This window comes from Bos javanicus, chromosome 5 (genome assembly GCF_032452875.1).
Source record: "Bos javanicus breed banteng chromosome 5, ARS-OSU_banteng_1.0, whole genome shotgun sequence".
Taxonomy (NCBI): domain Eukaryota; kingdom Metazoa; phylum Chordata; class Mammalia; order Artiodactyla; family Bovidae; genus Bos; species Bos javanicus.
This window is the reverse complement of record NC_083872.1, coordinates 68,801,277-68,820,520: the sequence shown is the minus strand read 5'-3', so window position 1 is coordinate 68,820,520 and position 19,244 is coordinate 68,801,277. Positions and strand designations below refer to the sequence as shown.

Below are 19,244 nucleotides of genomic sequence, written 5' to 3'. Positions count from 1 at the left end.
ACAGTCTTTATTAATTTGTTTTTGGCTATGCTGGGTCTTCATTGCTGCTCAGGCTCTTCTCCAGTTGCAGGGAGCAGGGACTACGCTTTAGCTGCACGGGCGTCTCACTGCAGCGGCTTCTCTTATTGTGGAGTATGGGCTCTAGGGCACAAAGGCTTCAGTAGTTGTAGCACGTGGGCTCAGCAGTTGAAGCTCCTGGGCTCTAGAGCACAAGCTTAATGGTTGTGGCTCATGGGTTTAGTTCTCTGCAGCCTGTGGGATCTTCCTCGACCAGGGATTGAACGTGCACCTCCTGCATTGGCAGGCAGACGCTTTACCACTGAGCCTTCAGTTCAGTTCAGTCGCTCAGTCGTGTCCAACTCTTTGAGACCCCATGAATGGCAGCATGCCAGGCCTCCCTGTCCATCACCAACTCCCGGAGTTCACCCAGACTCACGTCCATCGAGTCAGTGATGCCATCCAGCCATCTCATCCTGTATCATCCCTTTCTCCTCCTGCCCCCAATCCCTCCCAGCATCAGAGTCTTTTCCAATGGGAAGTCCACAATCAGCATGTAGGAACCCCTGACCAGGGATGGAACCTCGGCCCCTTGCATTGGCAGAGTGAAGTCCTGCACCAGACCACCAGGGAGGACCCAGAAAATGTACACAACCTTAAGGGACTCAGAAATTTGAGTCGAGGAGGGAGACTGTTGGATTCAGTCTGCCCATGTTAGCATATTCCGAGGGTCACTTTCTTCACCAGACACTAGTATCATGCCTCACTACACCTGTGTCTACAGGGTGTTTCAGCATTCACAGAGCATGTTCACACACCGTCCCATGTAAAGGTCCCACTGGGACTCTTCCAGAGCCTTCCTTTTAGGAAGTTTATATTTAGCAGACCAGCCCAAGCTTCCAGCCATGTATCTTCTTTTTCTGGGCTGGCTCCTGCCAGGTATTAACAATACTTCACATAAATGGTTCTCAACCCCGAGTATGCATGGTAGTCAGCCAGAGGGCTCGCTGAAACACAGTTTGCTGGTTCGCACCCCGAGTTGCCAAGTCAGCAGGTCTGGGACTAGGCCTGAGAATTTGCATTAAACTTCCCAGGTTGTCAGTTTGCTGGGGCTGCTGTAACAAAGTACCATTTCTGCTTAAGCAGCAGAAATGGATTTTCTGAGTCCTGGAGGTACAGGCAGGGCTGGTTTCCTCTGAGGCCTCTCTCTTTGGCTTGTGTATGTCTGCCTTCTTGCTGCCTTTCCACCTGCCCGTCCCTCTGTGCATCTTTACCCTTTGCTGTCTCTTCACCTCTTATAATGACACTAGTCCTACTGGGTTAGGGCCCACCCTAATGGCCTCTATTGAATTCAGTTATCTCTTTAAAGAGCTTTCCAGGTGGCTCAGCGGTAACAGTTTGCCTGCCAATGCAGGGGATGTGGGTTTGATCCCTGGATTGGGAAGATCCCCTGGAGGAGGAAATGGCAACCACTCCAGTATTCTTGCCTATAAAATCCCATGGACAGAAGAGCCTGGCGGGCTGCAGTCCATGGGGTCACAGAGAGTCAGACCCAACTGAGCTCACACACACAGTCCTCTTTAAAGACTGTCTCCAAACAGGGGTACATTCTGAGGTACTGGAGGTTGGGACTTCCACATATGAATATTGGGGGTGGGCACAATTCAGCCCATTCCACCAGGTGACACTGATGGTCTGAGGACCACACTTTGAGAACCACATCTTTATACTGTGAGGAAAGGACTGTAATCTAACATCTTTCACCAATTCATAGCTAGTCTTTTTTTTTTCAATTGGAGGAAAATTACTTTACAATGTTGTGCCAGAGCTAGTCTTAATTATAGAAGCCTGAATCAAGTTCGTCATCTGCTGCCAGGCAACTCCCAGGTCTACCTCCAGCTCCAGCCCCCACTCCCCTCACCTCTCTTTGATCTCCCAAAAGTATCAGTTAGGTCAGAGAAAGGCTGATTCTAGGAAACCATGGCCATGGCTACAGGCTCTGAGCTGTATCTTGCGTTCTCATTTAGCTGTCTATTTTTAATTTGGACAGTTAAAAAAGGCAAGTATAATTAGTTGAAGTACCAAATTTAGGGACTTTTTGAAAAAAGTCTTTAAAACTTTACTACGTTTCATCTTAAAAAGGAAGGGAGGCTGGTTTCCCTTAAATTAAAACATCTTTTGTGGTGTTTACAATTTCTTTCAGACACAAGAACCCAAATGGAAGGAGGAACAGCTGGTCTATTTTACTGAGTGGAGGAGATGCAGAGGAGTGGAAACCCAGAGAAAAAGGTAAATTTAAAGGCATCCAGAGAGTGTGGCAATGGCACCCCACTCCAGTACTCTTGCCTGGAAAATCCCATGGATGGAGGAGCCTGGTGGGCTGCAGTCCATGGGGTCGCTAAGAGTCAGACACGACTGAGCGACTTTTCTTTCCCTTTTCACTTTCATGCATTGGAGAAGGAAATGGCAACCCACTCCAGTGTTCTTGCCTGGAGAATCCCAGGGACGGCGGAGCCTGGTGGGCTGCCGTCTATGGGGTCACACAGAGTCGGACACGACTGAAGTGACTTAGCAGCAGCAGAGTGTGTGGACCGGGAGAACCTGTCATTAACAACTGTCTGCTTGGACCCACTAGCGTCCTGGTGGCACTGCCATCATCCTGTTTTCTTTTTTTAAATATTTATTTGGCTGTGCTGGGTGTTAGCTGGGGCACGTGGGATATTTGATCTTCATGGCAACATGGGGGATCCTTAACTGCGGTTTGTAGGATCTTTTCATTACAGCATGCGAGCTCTTAGTTTTGGCATGTGGGATCTAGTTCCCTGAACAGGGATTGAACCTGGTCCCTCTGCATTGAGAGCACGGAGTCTCAGCCAGTCGACCACCAGGGAAGCTCCTCTGTTGAATTTTGGAATTGTGGGGAAGGAGAGGAAAATCCAGTGATCTGATTTGCTGTGATTCTATTCTCTTTCCTTCATTACAGAAATTCCTAAACTCTCACCTAAAAGGCTAGTCATGGAGGAATCCGCAAAGAAACCATATCCATAGCAGAAAAGAGGCCCGAGTTTATACTGGCTACCACTCTTTGAGCCACCATTAATCCTTGCACTCTAGGACACAGGTATTGTTAGTATTCCCAACTTATGGATGAGAAAACTGAGGCACAGGGAGAACAGGTAACTTACTTAAGATCAGGGAGCTAGGAGCTGGGGCTCGAATCCATGTAGCCCATGCTCTGAGCCCCTGCACTGTGCAGGCTCCCAGGAAGTTACCATCTCCAGGGAAGCTGCTGGAGCCATGAGTCTCTGTGCTGGCAGCTCACAGGGGAGACTTCAATACCACTGAAGCTTGGGGGCTCCACCCTAGAGATCTGATGCTATTGCTTTGGGTGTGGCCAGTTCCCTGGGGATTCAAAAGCTGCCCAGGTGGGGGTCACTGTCTTAGAGGCTCCAGTGTTGGCAGCTGTTAACTAAAGCACAGAGTGGACTTGAGCGATGATCTGTGTGTGATCTTGGGCAAGTTTCACCTTCCTAGTCTTCAGATTTGAAACTGGGGGCTTTCCATCCAGTAGGGCCAGAGATCAAAGGTCTAGAAAGCCATAATGCCGATGTCTTTGGCTATATCCTTAGCGAACTGCTTAGTGAACTGCTAGGAGTTCTATTAAGCTTAAAAACCTTTATGTTTAGAAAAGAAAGAAGAAAAAGCCTTTGAGCCTTTAAAGAAAGAATCTAGTCTGAACCTGTTGCCAAACTTAAAGGGTTTAGGAAAGCAGTGATTTCACATTAATGGACATTAACATTGCCTGAAAAGTTTAATTATAGCTGATTTACAATGTTGTATTAATCAGGCTTCCCTGGTGGCTCAGATGGTAAAGAAATCTGCCTGCAATGCGGGATACCTGGGTTCCGTCCCTGGGTTGGGAAGATCCCCTGCAGGAGGGCACGGCAACCCACTCCAGTATTCTTGCCTGGAGAATCCCCAGGCAAGAGAAGCCAGGCAGGCTACAGTCCATAGGGTCACAAAGAGTTGGACATGACTGAGCGACTAAGCACAGCACATATGGCAAAGTGATTCATTATACATATATACATTCTTTTAAAATATTCTTTTCCATTATGATTTATCATAGGATATTGAATATAGTTCTCTGTGCTAGACAGGGGGACCGTGTTCTTTACTCATTCTGTATATAAAAGTTTGCATCTGTTAACCCCAATCTCCCACTCCATCCCTCCTTTAGCCCCCTCCGCCTTGGCAACCATGTCTGTTCTCTGTGTCCATTGTTTCTGTTTCATAGATAGGTTCATTTGTTTCATATTTTAGATTCCACATATAAGTGATATCAGATAGTATTTGTCTTTCTCTTTGTGACTTCACTTGGTATGATAATTTCCAGTTGTGTCCATGGTGCTGCAAATGGCATTATTTTGTTCTCTTCTATGACTAAGTAGTACTCCACTAGACAGCATATTAAAAAGCAGAGACATTACTTTGCCAACAGAGGTCTGTCTAGTCAAAGCTATGGTTTTTCCAGTAGTCATGTATGGATGTGAGAGTTGGACTATAAAGAAAGCTGAGTGCCAAAGAATTGATGCTTTTGAACTGTGATGTTGGAGAAGACTCTTGAGAGTCCCTTGAATTGCAAGGAGATCCAACCAGTCAATCCTAAAGGAAATCAGTCCTGAATATTCATTGGAAGGGCTGATGCTGAAACTCCAATACTCTGGCCACCGGATGAGAAAAACTGACTCACTGGAAAAGACCCTGATGCTGGGAAAGATTGAAGGCAGGAGGAGAAGGGGATGACTAGAGGGTGAGATGGTTGGATGGTATCACCGACTCAATGGACAGGAGCTTCCAGGAGTTGGTGATGGGGCAGGGAAGCCTGGCGTGCTGCAGTCCATGGGGTCACAAGGAGTCGGACACGACTGAGCAACTGAGCTGAATATTCCACTACGTACACCACTTTATCCATTCAGCTGTTGATGGACATTAGGGTGTTTCCATGTCCTAGCTGTTGTGAATAGTGCTGCTCTGAACATAAAGGTTCATGTATCTTTTTGAATTATAGTTTTCTCTGGGTATATGCCCAGGAGTGGGACTGCAAGATCATATGGTAGTTCTATTTTTAGTTTTCTGAGCAACCTCCATACTGTTTTCCACAGTGGCTGTATCAAACTTACATTTCCATCAACGGTGTAGGAGGGTTCCCTTTTCCTCACACCCTCTCCAGCATTTGTTAATTGTAGACTTTTTAATGATGGCCTTTCTGACTGGTGTGAGGTGGTACCTAATTGTAGTTTTTATTTGCTTTTCTCTTATAATTAGCAGTGTTGAGCATCTTTTCATGTGCCTATTGGCCATCTGTATTTTTTCTTTGGAGAAATCTCTATTTAGGTCTTCTTCCCATTTTTGGATTGGTTTTCTGTGGTTGAATTGTATGAGCTGTTTGTATATTTTTGGAAATTAAGCACTTGTCAGTTGTATCATTTGCAAATATTTTCTTCCATTCTGTATGTTGTTTTTTGTTTATGGTTTCCTTTGCTTTAAAAAAAGATTGTAAGTTTGTTTAGGTCCCATTTGTTTATTTTTGCTTTTATTTCTTTTGCCTTGGGAGACTGACCTAAGAAAACATTGGTACAATTTATGTCAGAGAAGGTTTTGCCTATGTTCTCTTCTGGAGTTTTATGGTGTCATGTCTTATGTTTATTTTTGTGTATGGTAAGAGTGTGCGTTCTAACTTCTCTGATTTACATGCGGCTGACTTTCCCCACACCACTTGCTAAAGAGACTGTCTTTTTCCCATTGTCTACTCTTGCCTCAGGAAATTGGTTTCTTAGGATTTCAACCTGTCACCTGTTTAATTACAAGGACTGAATCGCTACAGGAGCTCACTCGACCTTTCCAAAACAAAAAGAAGGAAAACGTGCAATGGATGGGAGGGCTTTTGAGCCCTGGAAAGGGGGAGGTGGGGGTGCAGGCGACCCTGGGTGATAGAGGGCCTCTGGATGCAGCCTCCCAGCTGGGCTCAGCTAAGCCACATGTGAGCTAAGGTGCTGAGCTGCATTTTAACCTCGGGCACTTGGAGGGCAGAAACAAGCAAGCAGTTTGGTTTTTTTTTTTCCCCCTAGGCTAGTGGTTAAGGTACGTCTCTTCTATGCTGGGTTTAAATTTGGTGACCTGGATTAGGGTCAGTGCCTACTCAAATACCCTTCCAAGCCAGCAGGGAGTCCCTGGCCCACTGAAGGTGTGGGAGATACCACTTAAATCTTGGTCATGTAGTCATGAGGGAATGGGGACCTAGCCTTTTCAATTCTCAAGAAAATCAGAAAGCCCAATTTTATGCATAATCTGCATTCTCAAATGTTAACTATCACTTATTTTAAAAAAACCCCACTTTTTAAATGGTGTTTAAAAGGTTTTTTAACTTGTTTGGGCTGGGTTTGCCTGAGGGCCAGCAGTCGGCGCCCTCACCCAGGCTTTTGAGGACAGTGAGGCTCGTAAGGAAGAGCCCTCTCTGAAAGGGCTGTTCTGAGCTGGGCCCACCACAGTTGCCTCGCGTTCAGCTGCCCTGCTCAGCTCAGGAGCTGTAGGCAGGTGGGGGTGGGGGCAAAAAACCTCAGCTGGAATGGGCCAGACTGCACAAGTTCCAGAATGCAATTAGGAAAGCTCAGGATCAGTGGTTATTAAGAGACACCCCTGGAACCTCAGCGCTCCCCACCTTACTCTTCTTTGTAACACCTCCTTCTAACGTTCTGATCACTGTCCATTTTGTGTGTCTCTCCCTTCTAGAATGTAAACTCCAGGAGGGCAGGTACTTCTCACTTTTTGTTCTTTCTTGTATCCTCGGTCCCTGGCACATGGTAGACACTCAGAGTTCTGTTGAAGGAGCGAACAGATGCATGCATGAATGAATGACTTGGGGTGACAGGGATTTTAAAGGCCACAAGTGGCTGCTGAGGCTGCATGGGCCTCCTGGTACCTCAACCTGCAGCCCGGCCCATCTTCCCACAGAGGATTTCTGACAAAGATCCTGCAGCTGCAACACAAGAGCTTAGAATCAGCCCTGAGGCCAAGAGACCGGCAGCTGGGGTGCTTGGCGCTGGGTGGAAATGGGCTCAGGGTGCCTGCAGTGGACTTTGATGCGGCGGGGGCGGGGAGAGAGCCTGGCACTTTCCACCTGAATGGTGAGGCCAGGAAGCAGGAGGTGCGGCAGAATTACTCAAGAGGGTGCCCAGTGCCAAGGGGCCCCTTTCAGCCTGACCAGATGTGGCTGGAGGGGGTTTATTTCCATCTCACATCAGCTGTTCAGGCTTCCGGAGGCCTGGGCAGGGTGCGGGAGGGGCAGAGAGTTGAGGATGCGGCTCTTGCCAAGCTGGACGGGCATCCGATGAATGGGGGCCCAGAACTGGGACAATGGTGGGGAAGGGATGTGGCTCCCACGCTGCTCAGGGCAGGGGGGGGCAGCCCTGGGTTTCCTGGGAAAGCAACAGTCAGAGGGCAGGAAGAATGTGCACCTGCTTACTGGCACTTTGGGACCCTCGGAAATCACTGTGGGCTGGAAGGGGCGGGCTCCACTGCGCAGCCTCAAAGGGCTCACGCCACCCCCCAGCCAACAGTGACTTCTGGGGGCTGACAGCACCCCATCCAGATAAGGGCTCCCAGAGGGCGACACTCTTCTGAGGCAGAGGGTAGCAACTCCTGCCCCCAGCTTCTCCTTCTCGTCTCTCCCTCCTTGGGACGAACTGGCTTCATCAGTTCTCTTTCTAGACTCACCAGGATGTTCTACTACGCATATTTTGCCCGGATCACTTGAGCCCCTCAGGTCTGAGTTATCCCATCTGTAAAATGGGGGCAACAATAGTATCTCCTTCTCGAGACTGTTTAGAGAATTCAGTGAGAACCTACCAGGAAAGCACTTAGCACTGTGCACACAGCAGGCACTCAGTAAACAGTATCTCTATCATTTTAAATATTACAGAGGTGGCTGGCAGTACTGCGAGCATATCACCCTGCCCTCCTCAGCCTGATGGTGCTTCTCAATCAGCAGTGTATGTCAGAAGCACAGTGCATCTTTGGTGCAATGTGGATTCCTAGACACCTCCAGAAGAAACTCGGACTCAATGGGTCTGGTTGCCTGCTCTGGATGGCTGCCCCAGGGTGCTTCTGCCATGTCAGTTCCAAGGTTGGTGGTCCTGTGTTCCATTTGAAAACTGCTGACCAGACATTATTTTTACATGAACAGGATTTGCAGTGAACATCCAACACATTTTTCATCTGGCTCGGGGCAATTCAATATCTCACTGACATTGGTGACGGATGGAAAAAATTGGAGGCAACTTGGATTGGCAGCTGTTAAGCAAACTGGAGATCTGAAGAGCAATTTTCTAGCTATAGAGAGATTAGCTATTAATATGCATTAACAGACTGTATAGTATGCATGGAATTTCAGAGTCAGTGAACTGTGGATTGAGAGACAAGCATGTTTCAACAGTATCCCATTTCCCTATTGTTCAAAGGGTACATTCTTGGGTTTTCACGTCTGCATGTTGTGTGTTTCCTGGTGAGGGCAAGGCTAGTCTTTCACTAGGAGGAGAGGCAGAGGTAGCTCTGAGGGGGGCCCCAAAGGAGCCATTTCCACCACCTTCACCCAGGCTCTTGTGTGTCAAGCTCCTCCATCCTGATCATAGAGCATCACAAATGATGTAGGTTCAACTGACTTCCCAAGGCTTTTAGGATAGGACCTAGGTATCTTTTGTCAAGTGCTCAATACCCAATACATGCAGGACTTAGAAAAGAATAATTAGGAGGAGAAGGGGATGACAGAGGATGAGATGGTTGGATGGCATCACTGACTCAATGGACATGAGTTTGGGTGGACTCCGGGAGTTGGTGATGGACAGGGAGGCCTGGCGTGCTGCGGTTCATGGGGTCACAAAGAGTCAGACATGACTGAGCAACTGAACTGAACAACACATGAATGCCTTTCCCCTCCCTCAAGGATGGTCCATTTGGGATGCTAATGAAAGTGCCACAGAAAGACCATTTACCAGTTGCTTATGGAGAAACTTAAGAACATGGGCTTTTTCTGGGGACATACCCATAACACAGCTGTACATGATATCATGGACTTCAACCAGGGGCTCACAGATGAATAAGATCCTCAAGTTAATGGCATTAAGTGTGGGCATGGCCGCCTTTCTGTAGATCTTCAGAGTACTTTCCCATCCCTAGACCTTGGATGGAGAAGGGAATGGCACTCTCGTATTCTTGCCTGGAGAATCCCACGGACAGAGGAGTCTGGTGGGCTACAGTCCATAGCGTCACAAAGAGCTGGATAGGACTGAGGGACTAAACAACAGAGCCCTTGAAACACAGCTCCAGAGTCAGAGAATATTTGTAATCACCTGAGATCACATGCTGATTTTCAGATAGAAAAACGGAGGCCCAAAGATGCTAATCCCTCCACTCACTACCAGGAAGTGGGGAAGCTGGGGCTGGAACCTGAATCTGCTGCCCCTTTGTGCGGCTGGACTGTACAGCGAAGAGAGGAAGTTTCTCATCCCATCCTCCCAGCAGTGCACGCACGGCCCAGGGATGGATCCAGGAACAGAGTGAAGGGACAGCCAGCCCAAGTGCCATCTCCATGGCGCTAAAACATCTCTGCGAGGTTAGAAAACAATCCTGCTTCCACCAACTTAGGAAGTCTTTTGGTAACACATGTAGAGTCATGGTTGGTGGAATTCCTAAAGCTGAACAGGAGCCAGTGACCTATTTTACTATACACTATAGGGACCATGGGGCTTCCCAAGTGGCTCAGCAGTAAAGAATCTGCCTACAATGCAGAATACTTGCAGGAGACATGTGTTCAATTCTTAGGTCAGGAAGATTCCCTGGAGTAGGAAATGGCATCTCACTCCAGTATTCTTGTCTGGAAAATCCCATGGACAGAGGAGCCTGGCAGTCTACAGTCCATGGGGTCGCAAAGAGCCAGACACCACTGAGTGACTAAACAATGAATAGGGCCCATGGCATAGATTCCCCTGGGCTGGCTTGATTGAAGAACCCATTGAAGAAAACTGAAGTAAGAACTAGGAAAGGTCTGATGATTTTTTTTTTTTTAAGAACTGTGACCGCTGTTTGCAGATAACATGATTTTACACAAATAAAATCGTAACAATGCAACTAGAAAACTACCAAATTCATTGATGAGTTCTAGTAAAGTTTCAGGATACAAAATTATCACACAGAAATCTCTTGCATTTCTATCCATTAACAACAAAAAAATCAGAAAGAGAAATTAAGGAAACAATCCCATTTACTCTCACATCAAAAAGAAAATACCCAGGAATAAACCTACCTCGGGAAGCAAACGACTTGTATTCTGAAAACTATAAGACACTGATGAAAGAAACTGAAGAGGACACAAACATGGAAAGATACACCATGTTCTCGGATTGGAAGAATCATTATCATCAAAATGACTGTACCATCCAAGGCAACCTACAGATTCAATCAACTTAATCCCTGTTAAATAACCAATGGCATTTTTTTCACAGAACTAGAACAAAAAGTTTTACAATTTGTATAGAAACACAGAAGGCTCCAAATAGCCAAAGAAATTCTGAGGAAGAAAAACTGGACAGCTGCATGTAAAAGAATGAAACTAAAACAGACTCTAACATCATACACAAAAGTAAACTTGAAATGGATTAAAGACCTAAATGTAAGACCGGATACTATAAAACTCTTCAAGGAAAACATAGGCAGTAATATCTTTTTGAATTCACCTCCTAGAGTAATGAAAATAAATACAAAAATAAACAAATGGGACCTAATTAAACTTAAAAGCTTTTGCACTGCAAACTATAAACAAAATATAAAGACAACCTACAGAATGAGAGAAAATATTTGCAGTCTATATCACAGATGAGGGATTAATCTCTATATAAACAGCTCATATAGCTCAAAAAAAAAACAAAAAAAAAACGCCCAATCAAAAAATGAGAAGACCTAAGTAGACATTTCTGCAAGACATACAGATGTCCAAAAAGCACATGAAAAGATGCTGATCATCACTAAGTATTAGAGAAAGGCAAATCAAAACTACAATGAGGTATCACCTCACACCCGTCAGAATGGTCCTCATCAAAAAGTTGACAACTAACAAGTGCTGGAGAGGGTGTGGAGAAAAGGGAACCCTCCTACCCTGTTAGTGAGAATGTGAGGTGGTACAGCCACTGTGGAGGACTGTATGGAGGTTCCTTAAAAACTAAAAGTAGAAATACCATATGATCTAGCAATCCCACTCCTGGGCATGTATCAGGAGAAAACCATAATCTGAACAGATATACGCACCCTAAAGTTAACTACAGCACAGTTTACAATGCAACCTAAATATCCATTGACAGATGGATGGATAAAGAAGAATGTGGTACATATATACAATGGAAGTTGTTTGCAGCAACATGGGTGAAACTAGAGATGATCATACTAAGTGAAGTAAGTCAAAGACAAAAATCACATATCAATTATATGTGGAATCTAAAAAGATACAAATGAACTTATTTACAAAACAGAAAAAGACTCACAGACTTTGTAAACAAATTTATGGTTACCAAAGGGGAAAGGGGGGGGGTGGAGATAAATTAGGAGTTTGCACTTAACAGATACACATTGCTATATGTAAAATAGATAATCAACAAGGACCTACTGCATAGCACAGTATTCAATATTCTATAATTAAAAATATGGGGAAAGAATCTGAGTAAGAATGTATATATATGTGTACATATAATTGAATCACTTTGCTGTATACCTGAAAATACAACCTTGTAAATCAACCATACCCTAATATCAAATAAAAATTAAAAAAAATTAAGAATGCATAAAACTAAAAAAAAAGAACAAAAAGAACAGTGACTGGGCCAGTGGAATAAGAAAATAAGTAACTCAATTTCAGGATAGAATTTTTACAGAAAATCAGTGTCTCCCTGATCCCATAAAATGAATACTCAACAAATATTGAGAGTATTTGGTTTCTTACCCTGCCTAGGACGCCTAGGATGCTGCTCAGCCAGCCTGACACAGAGGTCGGAGGTCAGACTCTGAAGTCAGGCAGACACATCTGGACCTGAATCCAGGCAATGCCCCTGAAGAACCACGTGATCCAGGATTGTCATTTCCACCCTCCCAGCCTCGGTTTCTGTATCTGTAAAGTGGAAGCTGATATCAACACATACTTTACAGGCTGTCATGAGGTTTGTTGGGGTAAAATCTGCAAAGAACTAAGCATATCACCTGGCCCATAGCTGCTCTTAATGTACATGCAAGTATTATCCAGAGTTAAAAATTCTTTCCCATGGAGTGGGGGGGGAAAGAGGCCTTATTTTCTAGCTGTTTCCATCAAGAAGCAGAACACAGACACTGCAGCTAGACAGCCGGGGGTTAAAATTTGGCTCCACCACTTACTGGCTCAGAGAAGGCAATGGCACCCCACTCCGGTACTCTTGCCTGGAAAATCGCATGGATGGAAGAGCCTGGTAGCTGCAGTCCATGGGGTCGCTAAGAGTCGGACACGACTGAGCAACTTCACTTTCCCTTTTCACTTTCATGCATTGGAGAAGGACATGGCAACCCACTCCAGTGTTCTTGCCTGGAGAATCCCAGGGACGGGGGAGCCTGGTGGGCTGCCATCTATGGGGTCACACAGAGTCGGACACGACTGAAGCGACTTAGCAGCAGCAACTTACTGGCTATGGAGACTGGGCAAGTTACTTGACATGTGGCTCAATATTTTCACCTGTAAAATGGGGCTGAGAACACCACTGACCATCTAAGGTTTGACGTAGTGGTGATAATAGCTCGCTGTATGCCCAAAACACTAGGGGTGCACAGCGGACTGTCCTGGAGGCATCACTTGTCTTCTGTTAAGACCAGTGGGATAATGAAGAGATGAGGAAGTTCCCCACATTACTTTCCCCCTAAACCTCTGCCATAAAGTGCTGACAAGGAGGGAGAGTGGCTGATGTCATTTGTCCTTTCACTTCCCCTGTCTCTCGGGTGGAGGCCAAACAGTGGTGAGTCCAGAGAGAAGTGGGAGAGAAAGCTTGAGCTGCATATGCCTGCACTCCTGAGTGGGTGGGGGAGGCGCTGATTCCTGACCTCTGGCAGGCACAGCACACCGTGGTACCGGAGCCTCTCAGCTGACCTAGCCCATCACCTGGAGGTCCCACTTTATCCCTCAGAGGGCTTCAGATCGGTCAGCTCGCCTCTCCCCCACTGCCCGGCAGGTCACCGACCTCCCGGCCGTGTTCTCCAAGCCCACGAGGGACACCTAACACCTGGCAGATGCTTCATACTCCACCTCAATCCCTCAGCTGGCACAGGCTAAGCAACCAAGGCTCAGGCACTGGCAGGTGGCCACTTCAGAGCCAGATAAGGTTTGTCTTCAGGGAGAAATCTCGCAGTCTAATGATGGACACAGAAGAGCAAAGGAAAACATGGTAATGCAATGTGGCAGCTGAAAAGCGCTCACCCAGGGGTTAGATTCCCAGACCTAGCACCTACTAGCTTAGAAGCATGGGGCTCTCTTAACCTCTCTGAGCCTTTATTTTCCCAACTATAAAATGGGCAAAGCCATAGCCCCTCTCTCAAAGGTAATGGAAAAGAGCAGCTGAGAAGAATGACATATGCCCTGACATATGACTCAATGCTTGAGAGCTCACTGCCTCACAAGGTCAGTGTGAGGATGGAGGAGGACAGGATAGCACAGGCAATGCCCTTTCTTTGGGAGGAAATGATTTCCCCGAGAAAGGAGTGTTCCTGGGAAGCTGGAGAGAGAAGTTGTGAGCTGGGCTAAAAGGACACGTGAACCGGAACAGGGGTGGGAACTGGAAGCACAGAGACTCAGCAGGAGCAGGGAGCAGGGCTGTCCCTGCACAGGCCGTGAGCCCCCAGTGACAGGGCCAGGGTGATCTGCCCAGGCTAAATGAGCCTACGGAGCCCAGGGGAGGCTAGGCACCCCGCCCCCCGGCCTTCCAGAAAGGAAGCTTCACAGACATAATTACACTGGTGGAGAGAGGCAGCCTTCTGGGAATCTTTTTTTATACACTAAGTGGCATTCTCTGGGCCAAAGCAACAGAGGTTCAGAAAAGCAAGTGGGATCAGGGCCTGGGGGGACTGATTTTCATGAATGAATCTCCTTCCTGTGGTGACTGAAGCCTCCAGGGGAGGCCCTTGAGCACTAGGGACCAAAAACCTGATGACAGCCAGGGACAGGCCACCACAGCCTCCCCAGGGGACAGGGCCTTGGTACTGCCCTCCCCCAGGCCTCAGCTTTCACTTCCCCCTACTCTGCGCACTCTCCAGGCTGGGCCCAGGGTGCAAAACCACCTGCGAGGAGGATTCTTCCTCCCCTATTTCTGTTTTCTTTTGAAAAACCATAAAAACTACAGTGACTTAAGAGAGACAGGAATACCTCCACTCTGTGTCTCCTGGACTGCCCCGAGGAAGGCGCTGGGCAAAGGTTCCGGATGAGGTCTGGGGTGAAACAATGAGCTAGACAATTCTAGGTCAACTGACCATTTGTTAACAAGTCCATGACCCCAAACAGAAAGCTACAAATTCACCTGCAGGCTCAGGTGGAAAAGGAAGAAAACCAGATGTTGCATTTACTGAGGTCAACATTTAGTGCGTACTTGTCATGGGGTAGGAGAGGAGCTGGGTCCAGTCGGGGGATCAGATATGTGGACAGGAGTAGACCAGGAACACCATGGATAGGGATCCAGGCTCTGTGTGGTGATGGACCCTTGCCTGGGACCCAGAGTACTGAGACATAAATGGAAATGTGGGGATTCCTGCCTCTTTACGACCATGGGAACCTCTGCATCCATTAACGAGGTCATGGATTACCAGAACCAGACTGACAGCAGGAGGCCCGTTTGTCAAATATGGAGTCACCATTGATAACAAAGGCAGACTGAGACCCACTATGCTGGGGCTCTACATAATTTTACCTCTGATTCTGATAACCCTGTGAGATGCAAACTAACACCTCTCTTTGATAGATAAGGAAACTGAGGCTCAGAAAGTTAAGCAATTTTCCAAGGTTGTCTGTCTTTGCTTTTTTGACACAAAAAAGCCCTCTCCACTGTGACCTGGACCTTTGTGTCTGGAGCATGGTCTGCTCTGTGGAAAATGTGCCCAGGTGCCACAGGGATAGAGTGGCAGTCCCTAACCAGTAATGGGATGGGAAGGCTAGGCACCTGCCATGTGCCAGGTATCCTGCTAAGCACTGGACAGCCACCATCTCACTGAGTCCCCAGGACAACCTAGAAGTGTCATCCCCACTTTCCTGACTAGTACACTTAGGCTCGGGGTGCTCCAACACTTATCTCAAGGCCCACACTTTGTGATTCAACCCTGGTGGCCCAGTTTTGGAGCAGGGTCTTCAGCCTTGAGCTAGTCACCCCCACGCTGACCTGTGGCTGGTTCACTTTATTTATGACCCTAAGCCATTCCCATCAGGAAGAGCCTGAAGCACACAGGCTAATCCACAGCCCAGATCTACCTTGGAGGGGCAGGCAAGACTTCTGGGTGCATGGAAAACACCAGGGCAATAATTAATGAACCAAGCTCTAAGGAAGGAAGCACTGATGAAATTCTCTTCCTGAAGTTACTAAGCAGTTTCAACCATTCTCATAATTTATCCTCTAGTCAGCATGTTCAATAAAGACCCTCTATAACTGGCGTGAGAAATCAGATTTTCTTCCCAAGGACAATACCAGTTTCAGTTCTGGAGGCCACAGGGTGTGGTTTGTGCCTTGTTCCCTGAAGCCACATTTTGTTTCAATCAAGTGGGGCAATCCGGAAGCCTCGCACAGCACAGGGATGGCCGCCTTTCTCCTTGGAGTTCGTAAACGAGATTTTCAGGGTGGTTTACACACGACTTCTAGCATATCTACAGCTCTGTTCGGGGAGCTAAGGGAGACCCCGGCTTCCACGAGCAGTCACGTGAGGAGCGGATCAGAGCAGAGCCAGTCTCTACAAAGCGTGCCCCCGCGGCCAGCTCAGGGCGAGGGGTCACGGCCATGGCGCCGGGGTCTCGCGCAGGCGCACAGCCGTCCATGCGGCTTCCAGGGACGCCCTCGATGTGGGGGCCCAGCCCCCTGCCAACCCCCCTGCGGCTCCGGTTTCTGCTACAGAACAGTCAGTCTGGGTTCTCTTCGAACAGGCCAGAATCCAGAAGGGTGGGGCATTTTCTCCAAGTTTTATAGGAACGTCTAACCAGAAACATCTGGAAATACAAGGGGCTAAGCTGGACGCCTTCAGGGCGCAGCTCCGGCTCTGCCAGGCCCGGCCTTCACTGAGCAAACTTGCGAGTCTCCGGCCTCTTTCCCAGCATCCTCCTTTGCAAGATGGCTTCCCTCCTGCCTGCCTCGCTTCCTCTTGCCTGTCCTCCATCATTCACCCCTCTAACTTCCTCCTTCCTCTGATCTCATCTCAGGGTGGCTGAACTTCCTATTCCTTCCACATGGAAAGCTCCTTCCATGCAGGCTTTCAGGGCCACCTGGGTGGCCATGTTGTAGGGAGGCCTTTGGAGAGGGTGGGATTCATGGGAAGCAAGAAGCATGTTCTCACCTGCCCACTGGTCATTGCCCCTGGAACGTCCTGCAGGAACCTCCACCTCCAAATATCTGAAGGTGAGTTGTCACCCGCCTCTTCCATGTCTTCGCCTCTGGGAACAGCACTGCAGTGTGCCCAGGGTCTGCCAGACTCCAGGACATCCACTGCCCACAGCCCAGCCTAGTTTCCATTTCTGTAAAATGGGCCTGGGGTTGAGAGGTAAATGGACACCATCCATTCCCTACCTACACAGGGCCTGGAATTACTGGCTCCTCAGGAGGGACCTGTCTCCTGGGCAGAGCGGACCGGACACCAGATCCTGAGATGAGCTGACCTGGTTCTAGTTTGGGGGATTGGGTTTTCCTCCAGTGGTTAAGTATTTCCAACTGCTTTGAAACTAAAAAAGTTAATAAAAATAACAGAAAACGCAGGTCCACTTCTATAAACAGGTGTGAAGTCATTGGTCCCTCTCCAAGCTGGGTCTGAACAAGCATGCCCTAGGCTCCTCCTGGCAGCAGCACTAGTCAGGTGCCACTGTGCAATCAGGCCCTCCCAGCCCTCCACTCCCTTTGTCTTGCGAGCTGCTGGTGCGTGCCCTGGAAGCCCTGCTGCATTTTTCGGAGGAGCTGGGCCCAGCCAGGGCTGCAGAAACAGCTGGAGAGGTGGGGATGGGCCTGAGCCTGCATCCCGGGCAGCCCCACGAACACTTACCGAGGCCTTCACCTCACTAGGGGTGGCCCTGGAGAGCAGACATCGCAGCATCTCCAGCTCAGATCACCTCCAGCTGGCTTTTCAAAGAAATCCTGTCCCCATTCCACCACCAAGCCCACCTTTCCTAACTTCAGGTCTCAAATGCAGAGTTTCTCCTCTCAGAGCCAGTGGAGATAAGAGCCAATCTCTCAGGGTTTGAGTCACAACTTTGTCACTTGGCTAGCTGTGTGACTGTGGGCAAGTTACTTTACCTCTCTCAGCCTAATTTCCTCATCTGTTATGTGGGAATAGCAGTCGATTGAACCAACCTCACAGAATAGGTAAAGCACTCAGAAGAATGCCTGAAGCCCAGCATGTGCTAAAGCATTAGCTGCTGTTACTGCCACGTGACCCAGGCTCGGGCTCAGTCCTGCTAGGTGGGCAGGCTCGGGGTGCAGGAGGGGCACCTTTTGAATTTGAAGGTGCCCCCACAGCAGGCAGGGCCGTTTCTTGACATCCACAGTCCGTGTTACTCCCTCCCACAGAGGCCTTATGGACATCCCCCTTTTTCTCTGTCTTCTGTTCCACTCGGCAATCTTGAATCGATTTGGAGATTGTTTCCCTGTGTGATCGGGACGGCTTACATCAAGCAAAAATCAAAGTCTGGCCTTGTGCCCTCTATACTTATGTGCAAGATACTTCTCACCTACATCACCTAGTTAAAGAGCCTGAGGTCAGCACAGCATTGTGGAAGGGGCACACACTTTAGAGTCGAGGGGGGTGGGTTGGCAGGGGGTGGGGGAAATCCCAGTCTGGGCCTCCTCAGTTTCCCCACCTCTCATGGGGCTGGTAACATCTGCCACACAAGAGTACACAGAGAGGATTAAACAAGATGGTACATGTCCAGTTCAGAGTACAGGGTGAATACCTTTTCTAATGTGTCTGGAAATAAGGGCTTTAAAAATGCTTAACAAATACTTAATTCTAGAAAGAAAATCAGCTTCCAATTCTTCATGTCCCTGCAAAATAAATCACCATTTGTTTTGCCATCTGGTCTTGTAAGTGAGTAGCAAGTGGGGATGGAGGAAGCCAAAGAGATGCTAGAGACAGAGGGTATTTATTGATAGATGACGTCAACTGCCCGGATTCAGCAAATGCCCCAGGGACGCCGCAACACTGATAACGAAGGGGTCAGGATTGATCCCAACGCTTTGACTTGAGGGGCAGTGGAACCAGGTGATTTCAGCCGGTGAAACAGCAAGAGGTGTTTTATTATCTGGTAACGCGGGTGACAGATATTCTTGCCCACCCCCATCCTGGTGTCTCTCCCATCCCTGACCCCTTGGAGGGTGGATTTGGAGAAGGGAAAAGAGATGAGGGGAAGAAGGTTGATTTCAAATGAGAAAGATGAAAAAGTAAGCAAAAGTCCAGTGATTTGGTTATCAGGCCACATACAGATGCCCCTGGGGTTAAAACAGCTGTGAAAGCATGCTGTAGTCTAGATCTCCTGCTAGGACCCAGTCCAAGGGTGGAAGGTCTTTAAGGATCATCTTTCCACGGTTTGCAAGTGTGCAGGAAAAGCCCTGCTGGCTTCCAGCATGTGGGCCAATACAGAGCATGTTATGAGCACAGCCTGGATCGTGCCAGGAAGTCACTGACCCCGGGAGGCCTTACATAGCATGGACATGACCCAACACTCCCTGACCCGATACAGGAGGTGCCATCAGAACAGAACTTCTGGCCACCAGTGGTTCCATTATCTCCTTGGAGGAAAGGAGCAGAGCTGGGGAGCTGGCTCTATTCTCTCCTGCCCTAGGCCAGAGTCAAATGGGGACAGATCTGCCATCACCAAACAGTCCAGCAAAGGCTGGAGTCATGGCCTGGCTGCCAGACCCCGGGGGCAGGCTCCACAGCCGTCTCCCCAACAGAAC

The 19,244-nt window shown here is 48.1% G+C and overlaps 1 protein-coding gene and 1 long non-coding RNA gene across 6 annotated transcripts in view; one reads left to right on the top strand and one right to left on the bottom strand.

The window, feature by feature from the left end:
• Window positions 1–12,238, top strand: part of LOC133247833 (uncharacterized) — a 59,492-nt gene extending 47,254 nt beyond the window's left edge. The window contains exons 2-3 of the long non-coding RNA XR_009736517.1: window positions 2,201–2,286; window positions 12,053–12,238. This is a non-coding gene — a long non-coding RNA (uncharacterized LOC133247833). The remainder of the gene's footprint in view (window positions 1–2,200; window positions 2,287–12,052) is intronic.
• The window catches only part of CHST11 (carbohydrate sulfotransferase 11), a 309,031-nt gene that overhangs the window by 8,971 nt on the left and 280,816 nt on the right, over window positions 1–19,244 (bottom strand). The window lies entirely within an intron of this gene.